Consider the following 12850-nt stretch of genomic DNA (forward strand, 5'->3'; position numbering starts at 1 on the left):
TGCTGCTGCCTGTGCTGTACGTGTTCTATGTGTGATGGAAGCTTGCACTGCTGCTGCCTGAGATGTATCTGCTCCGTGTGTGAGGGAAGCTTGCACTGCTGATGCCTGTGCTGTACCTGCTCTGTGTGTGAGGGAAGCTTGCACTGCTGCTGCCTGTGCTGTACCTGCTCTGTGTGTGAGGGAAGCTTGCACTGCTGCTGCCTGTGCTGTACCTGTTCTATGTGTGAGGGAAGCTTGCACTGCTGCTGCCTGTGTTGTACCTGTTCTATGTGTTTGGAAGCTTGCACTGCTGCTGCCTGTGTTGTACCTGTTCTTCGGAATGGTAAAGGCGAGCCCTAAAAAGGCGATGTAAACTCCCCTAAAAATTATCGCCTAATAAACCTCCTAGACATAGGTGAAAAGGTTTTCTCCAAAGTAGTTCTAAGGTTACTTAAAGAGTGGGTGGACGATAATCAGATAGTACCCCCAGAGCAGGGGGGTTTTAAAGAAGGTCACTCAACAGTTGACCACTGTTTTGCTCTTTGGTCCATTGCACGGAAGTCGATCGATCAGAGGGGTAATTTATTCTGCTGTTTCGTGGACTTCCGTGCAGCTTTCGATCTGGTGGACAGGGAGCAGTTGTGGTCAACATTGGTAGGGCTTGAAATACAGAGCGATTTGCTAGCCCTAATCCAAGCACTGCATACAGATAATTGGGCACAGATAATTTTGGATGAGGAGGGAGGTTTGTCTGAGAGAATCCCAATTGGAAATGGTTTAAGGCAGGGATGTGTACTTGGCCCCTTATTGTTCTCCCTGTTTTTAGCTGACCTACCCCAAAAACTAAGAGAGGTTAGAGGGGCGAACCCGAAATTGGGAGGAAACCAGATATCGTGCCTTCTATATGCTGATGATCTGGTGATTATGGATCAGACGGAGATAGGCCTTCAGAGAAAATTAAATAGGTTTAAAGAATATTGTTCAACCAAAAAACTAATAGTAAACATGGAGAAGACAAAAAATAAATAAAAAAAATAAAAATAAAAAAAAAAGAACTCCGCACCATCACCCTCTACCCTCAATTTCGTAAACATCTCAAGACCCATCTGTTCGCTAAGTCTTTTGACTAAATCCCCATCAGCCCTCTCCGTCTTTTAGCCCTGGACCCTGTTAGTTCTAGCGCCAAGAAACCGCAGGTGTATGAGCGCTCTATAAGTATTTTAAAACTCAAACTCAAACTCAAAAATTGTATGCTTTGGAAAGAGGAAAACAAAGTTCTCATGGTATCTTGGCACAGTTTTGCTTGAGAGAGTATCTGATTATAGATATCTGGGAATGTGGTTTACCGGTACATTGAAATGGTATACTCACCTGCAAGCCATAAAAAAAAGAGCACTGGCTTCTGTGAAAGGCCTAAAAAGATTTAATAGTACCTATGGAGAGCTGTCGGATAGGCCGGTCATAAAAGCCTACCAAGCAATGGTGCCCCCGCAATTCTTGTATGGAGCCGAGGTTCTTTACCTAAGTGGTAAGACCTCCTGGGATAAAGAGGAGGGAAATGTACTAAAAAGCTTATTCCTGCTGCCTAAATCATCCATGGTACAGGCAGCAAGACTTGAGCTGGGAATTACCTCCTGGGCGATATCTGCTTGTATGGCCCTCGTACGTTTTTGGCAGCGATTGGGAGCAGGGGAGTTTCTTAAAATCTCCCAATGGGCCAAAGAGGAAATTTCCACCAGTGAGTTACCCTGGGCAAAAGAGACCAGAGCATCAATAAGGGATACATATGGGGTGCTCGATTTGACGGCAGGTTCGCCGCAAGATCACAGGACAATAGGTAAGAAAGAATTAAGGCTTTTAGGGGCTGATACGTCCCGTATATATGACCGGGAGTACCTTTTACAAAAAACCTCGGTGGCCCACATGACATTGTCTTGGGAGATTAACCAACATTTCCCTTATGTGGACCGCCTACCTAGTTACAGTTTAAGGCGGGAAGTTTTAAAAATGCGAATTGGGATAAACCCATGTTATACGAACAAAGGGGTTCGAAATCTTATGATAGGTTGCAATGGTAAATGCACTTGTACATTAGGTACCGCTTGTGATATTTTACATATTTTATTAGATTGTATGTGGTTTTTAGATATACGAAAGGAGTATTTATGTCCGATTTTTAAAAATTATAAGATTGTGAATAGGATGCAAGCAGTTAACCTTTTGGCGGAAATGAGGAATTTAGATATAGCCTGTGCTCTGGGGAAATATATGAATAAAGTTAAAGTGTTCCTCAAGTGCGCAGAGTAAGCACTAAAAATGCTCCTCTCTAGTACCACACAAAAGTGGAACCATCAAGGGATTACAGTACTACTTGCTATAGGTGAAAGATCTGATGTATATGTATGTATTATGTGATTTTAATAATTTAGAATGTTATAATACTCCGATTTTAAAAAGGAAGTTAAACTATTTGTATATTGATGTGCAATACTTTTTTTTTTTATACCGCTGTGTTATGTTTTATATGTTTTATTAGGATACGAGGTAACTTGTACTTTTATGATTGTAACAAACCAAATAAAGTTTTGTGTGACTGACTGACTGACCCATTGCTGAATTCAGAATTTTGTCTACTTTTTTAAAAGGTATACATTTCTAGGATCCATCTTTGCTTTCATTCCCATTCCACCATTAACTGGAAGAAGGTTGAAAGCACAAAAAATAGCAAAAATAGGCTATATCCCAGTAAAATGCCAAAACTGTGTGGAAAATGTTGGTTTTCTAACAAATGTCTGTCATTCCCTAAAAGCTGGGGAAATAGTGATTTCAGCCCCACAAACCCTTTGTTGACACCATTTGCAGAGAAAAAACAGACGTTTTCATTTGCAGCACTTTTTCCAATTTTTCCCCCCAAAAACTAAATTTAACTGTATTTTGACTAATTTCTGGGTCCCCTCCAGGGGAATCCACAAACCATGGGTACTTTTAGAATACCCATGATGTTGAAAGAAAAGGACGCAAATTTGGCGTGGATACCTTATGTGGTCAAAATGTTACAGGGGCCTAAGCTCGGACTACCCCAAATAGCCAAGAAAAGGAATGTTTTTGTTTTCATATTGGTAACTCTCATAACAGGAAAGTACAGCAGTCAGTAATACCAAAGCAATGGCTAAGGCTCTGTGCGGATGGGAACCAACCATGTGATTTTTATTGGCAGGTGATGATAAAAACAGGCTTTTTTCAGGGAATTATTGGTGGAAGCGAAGTCATGATATTGTCAGAGAGCCAAATGTACTAAATTTGTGTTGCTATGAACAATTCCAGACACAGTTAGGAGAAGCTACCTACAAAGTGTCCTTGAGCACGCCCTATGAAAATTCCCGGTACCAGTGCATAAAAATGATGTGGTTGGACCAAAGGGGAAATTTGTGCTAAGGTGTCATTCAAAGTATCACAGGTGAGATCTCAAAATTAGCCATGGCAAACAATGAAATGTCACAGATAAACAGATTTGAAATGTGCAGGCCTGCATGGGGTGAAGAGAGGTAATACAAATTATAGATAGGCCTTCATTTAAGCTGAATAATACAAGTATAGCAGAACGTGAAGTTAGTAATCCACAACAGAGTCATTTGTGCTCAGCCTGAGCTAGCTGTGATACACATTACCTCCCTCTCCCTCCTTATTTATCAATGAGGCTCCTTTGCCTCCATTATACCCGTCCCTCAAAATATAAAAATGCTTCCCCACCTCCTCCTGGTCTTTCTTGTCTCCAAGGAGACTTACCTCCTCCCGCCCCCCCCCATGCCAGGGCCTGCAGGACTTCAGTGTACTGATCCCAGCATGTGCGGTGCTGCAGGCAGCGATCTTCCGGCTGGTCGGCATGTTCCAAGTTCCCTTGTCTGGCACGGAAGGAGCACTGATGATTGGAAGCTGCGACGGAGTCCGGTGGTCCTGAGGTGACCTGGGCTGAGCTTCCAAGCCATCTTCTTGGTGTAACTGGACGCATTTGGGAAGCTCTGAAAGGCACCAAAGGTGGCATGTTTATTTTCTAAGGACCTGTAGGAATGGGCTTTGCACTGTTTTTTTTTTCTTTTTTTGGAAATGACTCCTGGGGAGCACTCTGATTGGTTGTTTGTGTATGTTTTACTTCTGGCAGCTGCTTATTGGTGTTCTTGGGGGTTTCCCCCTTTTTATGTGTAACTATTGAGGGCTGTTTCATTCTAATTTGAACATGGAAAGAATGAGGGTAATAAAGAGGAAGCATGTGCTGTCGACTACTTCTCCCTTGGAGGAGGAACTTCCTATCCCCCGCAAGTGGACTTGTGAGCATCAGAGTCCTGATGAGGGAAGTGTGTCTCTTATGTCTAGCGATGAAGTGCAAGGCATGATTGAGGTGACTGCGGCCAAAGCCCTTCAGGCTCGTCCTGGAAAGCCGTTTAAATGCGGGTAGGCCTAAGACTTTTGAGGCAGATAATGATTCATCGGCCTCGGACTAGAAGGTTCTGCCAACATACTCTTGAGGAAAGTATGTCTCCCGGGAGGAAATGTGAGACATTCTGACACATATGCAAGAGAACTTGGGTTTTCCTGACTTCCAAGCTGCGGATGAAGGGTGTGTCCTTTTTCCCCAATATGTTGAACCCTCTAGGTTTGCCATGCCCTATCAAGGCCCTGTTAGGGATAGTTATAAGGGAATGGAAAGATGTCAATAAGATCCAGGTCTCAATTGTTTTGCAGAAGTTGTACCTGTTGGAGGGGAATGGCACTTTGCCGCACTCTGTGTGTCTTGACTCTATTCTGGGTACTTTGATTGATAAGACTGCCATCAATCCGGAGAACTGTACTTCCACTGATGCCACAGATAGGAAGGTGTACTCTGGTCTTAAGAGGGCTTTTGCAGCTGAGAATTATTTGGCGGTGATGGCGAGTCTTTTCTCCACTTATTGTCCCCAATCCTTGGTGCAGGATTTTGATAAGCTGGCTGTGGCGGTCCAGGAGGGCTCAAGGTGCTCTGACCTTTTGGCAGCCATGGAAGAGCAGACTAGGTTGCTTGCAGACCTTTCCTCAGACATTATTCGATCCTCAGCAATGTCCACTGGGGCCTTGGTTGTGGCCAGGAAATCGCTATGGCCAAAGCAGTGGAAGGAAGATCCTGGGGAGAAGGCTCCTTGATGAAGATCCCTTTTAAGGGTCAGACTCTCTTTGCAGAACAGTTGCCTGCCATGATATCTAAGGCCTTTAAGGAGAGGAAGCATGCCTTGCTATATATGGGTGGCTATTCGGCTGGTGATGGGTGGAATAAGTCCACCAAGTCATCCCCAAAACAGGAGGCCTCTTCACTCTTCTTTTCAGGCATAGGTTCCAGCAACACTTTTCACCCAAGCATAATTTCCAAGCTCGAAAGGGGACATCAAAGAAGGGACCCTGATAATCAGAGTCAGAAGGGAACTCGACCAGTTGGAGGCAATGTTCCACATTTTCTTTCTGTATGGCAGCAGGCTGGATGTTTCAGATCAATGGGTCCTAGATAAGCATGGGCGTAAAATCCGTTCCGCTCGCGGATTTTGTGGATTTTCGGCAAATTCGCAATCCGCGAACTCTCGCGAACTTGCCAAAAATTCGTAAATCCGTGCGAAGCGGATTTTTTGCTTGGTCGCACTTGCCAACTAGAATACTATACAATTTCGCGGGAGTAAACACTTGCGAACACGTAGATGCGGCGGGCAGCGACAATCTCACAATTGCGAGATTGAAAAATTTGCAATTTTGCACAAGAAATCCACCAGCAGGCAGCATAAACCTTGAAAATTATGATTTTTATCAGAATAACTCCTCAGGTTGACATTTGCCTGCACTTTTTTTTTGCAAGGAGTCCATTTTGGGGGGGGGGAGGACGTGCCCCACTGTCTCCAACTTGCTGTTCCTGTCCAGCAGGCTCCACCCAGTGCTTTCTTCATGTGCTGGTCACTTTGATTTGGATCTTGACCTGGAAGGATTACTTTTTGTGGATGCTGCTGGATATTTGGATTTTTGCAAAACTGAAAGCACTCAGCAGGTGCAAAAGTTCAATCTTATCATTAGTAACCATTCCCTGTAGTGCCTGCAAGGATTACTTTTTGTGGATGCTGCTGGATATTTGGATTTTTGCAAAACTGAAAGCACTCAGCAGGTGCAAAAGTTCAATCTTATCATTAGTAACCATTCCCTGTAGTGCTTCCTGAGGGGCCCCTTCAGAGTTCAGTTGCCTACTTTCAAATATTCTATGACCCTGCTCTGACCCTCACAGCAGGCTCAGAGAATAGCTACAAGTATACAACAAAGGTCCTGTTAAAAAAATTACACTGCAACAGAAAGCAATTACAGATAAGGAAGCAGGTGCCAGCCTGGAAGTTCAAATTCAGTGACACATTAATCAGCCCTTAATTCATTCATGTCAGTTGAGGCAGGGCAGGTGTGCTTTTCCCCCCATAATCTACAGTGATGAACTAGAGGGTGGCATGGGTGAGCCAGAGGGTGGCATGGGTGAGCCAGAGGGTGGCAGTGGTGAAACAGAGGGTGGCAGTGGTGAAACAGAGGGTGCTGTTATGAACCAGACGTAGAAACAACATGGTCGCGACCGTTGCTACCCGACAAGTAAGTTCGCGTTTGCGAACTGGTAAAAAAACCTTGCGAAATGGCAGAAACACTTGCGAACACAAAAAAAAAGGAAGCCGCAAAATTCACGAGAGTTCGTGGATTTTGCGGATTGCGAATCCGTAAATACGCAATTTCGCGGATTGCCTATTCGCAAAATCCGCCCATGCTTAGTCCTAGACATTGTCGCACATGGCTACGTAATCATCTTTGAGCACATTACCCCAGATACTGGCATCCTGCTGTCTCCTGTTCTGGCGGGCGAGGAAAAGAGACTGGCTCCGCTAAGGGGAGTCAGAGAATTACTGGCAAAAGGGGCCATTTTCAGAGTTACAGGAACAGAGTTGGGCACAGTGGCCTTTTCAATCCTGTTTTAGGTCCAGAAGGTCGGGGGCATTTTGGCAAGTCCTGGATCTAAAGTGGATCAACTCTGGAATACGGTCTATTTATTTTTGAATATTGACACTTCAGGCAATAATTCCTCTGATAGGGCCAGGAGATTTTTTGACATCATTAGATCTCGAGGATGCATATCTTCATGTCCCTGTCATAGTTCTCTCGCTGCGATTTCTCGAGTTTGCGATAGAGGGCGATCATTTCCAGTTTTGTGTTCTCCCTTTTGGCTCAAATCATCTCCCAACTCCCATATTCACAAAGTTTCTGGTTCATCTGATGGCTATACTTCACCCAGGTGGTGTGTTTGTTCATCCGTATTAATAGGATATGTTGGTTCAATAAAAAAAAGCACAATTGGTGGCTTATGTTGACAGGGTTTTGCACGTCCTGCAGTGGCACAGATTTTTGATTAATTGGGAGACGCCGTCTTTGGTTCCATCTCAAGACATGGTTGTCATCGGAGCATGGTTTCTGACTCACAGGGGCCATGTGACTCATTCAGGGTGGAGATTGGTCAGCTTGCAGGATCAGGTGCAGGCCTTGGTGTTTCAGGAGGCTCCTCGGGCTGTGGAGTGGTTAAGTGCGAAGAAGAGGAGGATGGTACTGGTGCAAACAGACCAACTGATGACCAAGTCCTATGTCAATAGACAGGAAGGTATCAGGTCCAAGTCCCTGAATTTGATTGCACAGGACATATTCGTCAGGCTCAGGAATGAGTTCTGGGTCTGAGCACCTTGTACATTAAGGGGGAGGAGAATGTCCGGGCAGATCTTTTAAGCAGGGAAATTCGATAGTCCAAAGATTTCTCTTTGCTCCCCTCTCTGTTTGATATGATTGTTCTGAGGTGGGGCCTTCCAGTGTTAGACATGTTTGCTTCTCCATAGAATGCCAAAGTGCAGATGTTTTGCTCCCGAGGAAGGAGTCCTTAGGCTAGGGGAATGGACGGGTTGACATATTGTTACCTTCTGGGTCTGATTTATGCCTTTCCACCATTTCAGTGACCTGGGCATTTCAAGTACAAGTCAGTAAAGAGAGGGCTCAGATGATTTTGACTGCTACGCAATGGCCCTGTGCAAAGTGGTTCCATCTTCTGGAGTTTTTGAGGTGTAGTCAGGGATGGGAGCTTCCAGTTGTCCTGTCTCCACTGTTCTTTCCGGCGATATCCCTGGGCTCCTTGGGGAAGTTGCACTTGGTGGCCTGGACGTTCAGCAAAGAGGTTTAGATAGTCTATGGTTTCCTGAGAAATTGGCAGTGACTTTACAGAGGTCTCGGAGGTCATGTACGATGCATTCTTTTGCCAGGCATTGGAAGGCATTTTCAGTCTGGTTGTTCGGGTAAACAGGTAGATCTGACTTTAGCCAGTCTTTTGCTGATTATGCACATCTTGCAAGATGGGGCCTACATGGGTCTTTCGGTCACTACATTGAGGTTTCAGTGGCTGGCAAATCAGGCATTTCATGGTTCTTGGTGAAATTTGAAAGATGAGGATGGGCTGTTGGCTAGGTTTTTCCAAGGCTATTGATCTTGCTTCCTAGGATGGTGAGTTCTGTTCCTAGTTGGAATTTACATTTGGTCTTGGAGGCCGTGACTGGCCCTCCGTTTGAGCCCCTTGATGGGGTTGATTTGAAACTCCTGACTTTTAATGTTTTTCCCCTTGGTTGCCATCACTTCTACCAGGTGCCTGGTAGAATTGGGGGCTTTATCTTGTAAATATCCTTTTTGTAAGGTGTTTGAGGATAGGATTGCTCTGGTCTCGGACCCTTCATTTGTGTCCGTGGTGAATTTGGATTTTCATGTCAGTCAGGAAGTGATTTTGCCAGAATTTTGCCCAGAACCTTCTTCGAATGAGTAGTGCAAAATGCATTGTTTGGATGTGAGACATACCTTAATGTGGATGTGGTGAAGTCGTTCCCGAAAGGGGACACATTAGTTGTAAATTTTGCACCTGAAAAGAAAGGGGATAAGCATCTACGGCCACTTTGAGTAGATGGATACATTCCCTGGTCTTGCTGGCATATAAGTAAAGGGTGTGGTCCCTCCCCTAGGAGTTCAAGGGCGCTATGCCCAAAGTATGATGGCAACAGTGGCTGAATTGCAGAGAACCTTGATGGATTACTGAGTTGGAACATCTGTATAAAATGTTGGGTAGGAGAGTTTTGTCCTTTATGAAGTAATAAAGGTGTTTCTGTGCATGGTCTGGGCACTGTATTAAAATTGGATATCCATGACTTAGTTGTCCATCGCTGTTCACTTGCTATATCTCATTGGTTAAGAAAGAAGGTGAGTGAGGTATGGGAGGTAATGCGTACATTATTTATTGATAATGGCTTTACTCCTATTCCTACTCCCTTGTCTTCCTTCAAGGTCCCTGCCGCCCTCCCAGTATGAAACTATTGAGTGTCTAGTTGGCTTGTTTACATACAGGAGGGAGTGGGGGTTGGGGCACTTATATATTTAGAGGGAGGAGTCTATTGAATGCAAGGGAGCCTCATTAGTTAAGAAGGAGGTGAGGGTGTAGGACTAGGAGTAATGCCATTACCAATAAGTAAGGGACGCAATACTGTAAATCCTGCTGCCTAATAAGTATGAAAGAGTTGGTGCAGGCCAGGCAATGTCTTTTTCATTGGCTCCTGCAACATGTATGTTTTGCCTACAGTAGACATCTGCATCGGATCATGTTCCTTAGTGCTCAAGATTAAGTACGGTCCTTTGGGATTTCTAATGGATTCCGAAACTGTATATTCACCCTTTTGAAAGAGGTAATAGGGAATTTTGTTTAGTGTGACGTGGCTACATTGCACACAAGGATGGTGATGTGGTTTGCTTGTAAGTTTGCTTTTATTTGCATCAGTCCTCACCTTGCATGAGCAGAGACCATTGAAAGCAACATCTGTAGAGGCAGAATTCCATTTGAGAGATAGGGAGAAGACGACATAGAGGCAAACAACGTCACATCCTTCCCTGCCTTTGTGTAAAAACACAACTGCAGCACCCGCAACCACCTGGATGTAAATCCTCAAGTAGTCAAGTCAAGGAGTTGTTTATTTCGACCAACAGTCTTTAAACAACACACCTATTACAAATATAGTCACATTATTATATACATTCTTAAATTTACATAGACAATTTAACACAATAAAAATTCATCTACTAAAATCCTAATAAAATCAGCACATCTTAAAAATATCCAGTAATATTTGCACCAACCTCATTACTCCATTATAACTTATTGTTATAAATTACCAAAAAACAAAATTAATCTTGCTCACCCATACAGGGCCTTTTTAACTGCAGTCATAAACCCTCCAATGGCTTTTGCAATATCCAAATAACACATATCGATTCCAAATCCTATTTTGTTTTGGTCATATCTCTTTTATTGAAAGAATTATGACTGCAATTGCACCATACATTCAACGGTATCATGTTAATGCACATATACATGATGAATACAGCTTTCTTATTTCGGTTCGCATTGTTGAGCAACTGGGCATATTACAGATTTGTATCCCCCATTCCTCCACCATCTGCTCTCCCACCCATGGCAAGCATCGCAGGTCTCCCCCTCCCCCCCCGGCTCAGGACAGACGCCACCTCTGTATTCATTCCAACTGGCCCAGCCCTTCCCCCACTTTCATGGGCACCCTCGGCCTTCATACATTACTTTTTCGGTCATCATACACCAATCCATATCTTGTTTCCAGTCTTTAGGCTTTGGCGGTTACTCTGCTCCCCACAGTCTCACAATGTTCCTCTTGGCCACCATAAGTCCCAGTGTAACTAATATATGCTCCATGCTAACCAGGTCGGAGGATTCCCACACATTCAATAGACATCTCCTCTCTGTGAGGGGAACATCACCTCCCATTAAATTATTTATGCAGAACAAAATTGAAGTCCAATATTTCTGTATCACTGGGCAGCCCTAGAGTATATGATGGAAGTTTCCATCTCCTTTTCACCTCCACAAGCAGGTGGAATCAAGTCTCCTCTCCATCTTTACTAGTGTGTTACACAACATATTTGCCCTTTTAAGATCTTAAGCTGTACTAGGCGAAATCGTGACCTGATCGCTACTATGACATTTGCTAGTCACTTCCTTCTCTTGCTTGACAATCGTTTTACATTGTGTTTCGAAATGTATTTTGTTGTCCTTTTTTACTAAGTGCTCTGCTAAAACTTCACGGCCCCTTCTAGTAGGGCTTTTACTTGTTGATCACTTGCTACTTCGTCTTCCCCTTGTACCCCTATTTACTTTTTATGTTTTAGGTACCTCTTATGTCTCCTCATTGTATTGTTCTGATGCGGTTTCCTCATGTCAACGTTAGGTATTTTTTATAGCACTAAGATACCCGTCTGGCTCTTGTTCACGCTTTATAAAACTTTTCTAATACATAAAATAAATAAATACTTCTCTGGGTGAGGATAGGGCTTCATGCCAGTCTTCCTCATCTATTTCCACTATATCCACCTCCCATCTCTGACTGAGCCGGAGCAATGTGTCTGGCACATTGTTAATCAGTTTCTTATATGTTAGTGAGATGACTTTGTGTGTTATGTGGTCATGTGGTCGTTGAGTAGCCTAGCGTCCAGAGGGGATGCTTCAGAGAGCACCTCGCCTCTGGGAATAGTTGTCATTATGGCATGTCGGACGTAGAAGTATCTAAAAGTTTCCAATATGGCTAGACTGTATTCCCGCTGTAATTCAGGAAATGTTATCACTCTTCCCCCCTTCCAGAGATCCCCCACCTTGGAGATGCCAATCATGTCCCATTTACCATACTCAGGTTTTAGTCTCTGTCGTGTTCTCTGCAGTGGGCGCCAGGCAGCACAGCATACTCAGGACACAGGTTAGTTATACAATGCTTTGTTTATTAGATTCTCTGGGAGCTGGTTACATGCACGTCCGTCCTGGTGCTCGTCCTGGTCAATCTGCTGTCCTTCCTGTCCCCTAACCGGATGTGGTGTCCGGTGACCTGGTCACCTTCCTCATGACCCACAGGGTCCTAGTGTCCCCTTGTCCTGTCGCCCTATCTGTCGGGTCACGACATCTCCCCCTTTGTTGCAAACAAATGTTCATGGTACAGTTCTGCTGATCAGTTACGCCCTCCCACCCCTTTACAGCATTTACTCATCGTTGTGGTGAGAGAGAGAGAGAGAGAGAGAGAGAGAGAGAGAGAGAGAGAGTCCATAGGTCCGGTCGACCCGCCTCCCCAGTCTCTGACTCCTACGTTTCATCGCTTAGTCTCTTTGTCCCCTTGCATTCCTCCCTTGGTCGCTGTTCTCTGCCATCAGCTTTTGCTTCTGTTTGTCGGTTGTCCTCCTTCTGCTCTCCTCTTGCCAGCCTCTCTTCGTCTGCTCCTAGCTCCTTGCCATGTGCCCAGTGGTGTGGGCCAGCTGGCGTCACCTCCGTAGGCTCTTCTCTTTCTACTGCCACTCTTCGTTGTGTTTGTTCCCTCAGTGATTCTTTTCCGTTCTTTTCCACTTTCTCTGGTCCCTGCATCTTTTCTTCGCTTACGCTCAGTGTGTCTTTCGTTTTTTTTGTGTCATATGTCATGGTCATGAGACCCATGGCTTGGGCGGTGCTGTTGCTCAGTAGGCATGGTCCTGGGACATCGCCCTTCAGCACATGGATGTCCTCTTTGTTCTTTTTGTCGTTGTACTTCAGTTCCTCTGTTACCTTTCCCAGGTTTGTTATCTGTTTCTTTGACCCCCAGGTGAAAACCTCAACCCTGGACGCTCTCAGTGTCGGCTTGGCTTCCATCTTCTCGTACTCTGATGCACACATGACATTGCATGTTGCACCACTGTCCAGTACAAATTCCGCTTCATGTGCTCC

Source organism: Lissotriton helveticus, chromosome 4_1 (assembly GCF_964261635.1).
Source record: "Lissotriton helveticus chromosome 4_1, aLisHel1.1, whole genome shotgun sequence".
NCBI classification, from domain to species: Eukaryota; Metazoa; Chordata; class Amphibia; order Caudata; family Salamandridae; genus Lissotriton; species Lissotriton helveticus.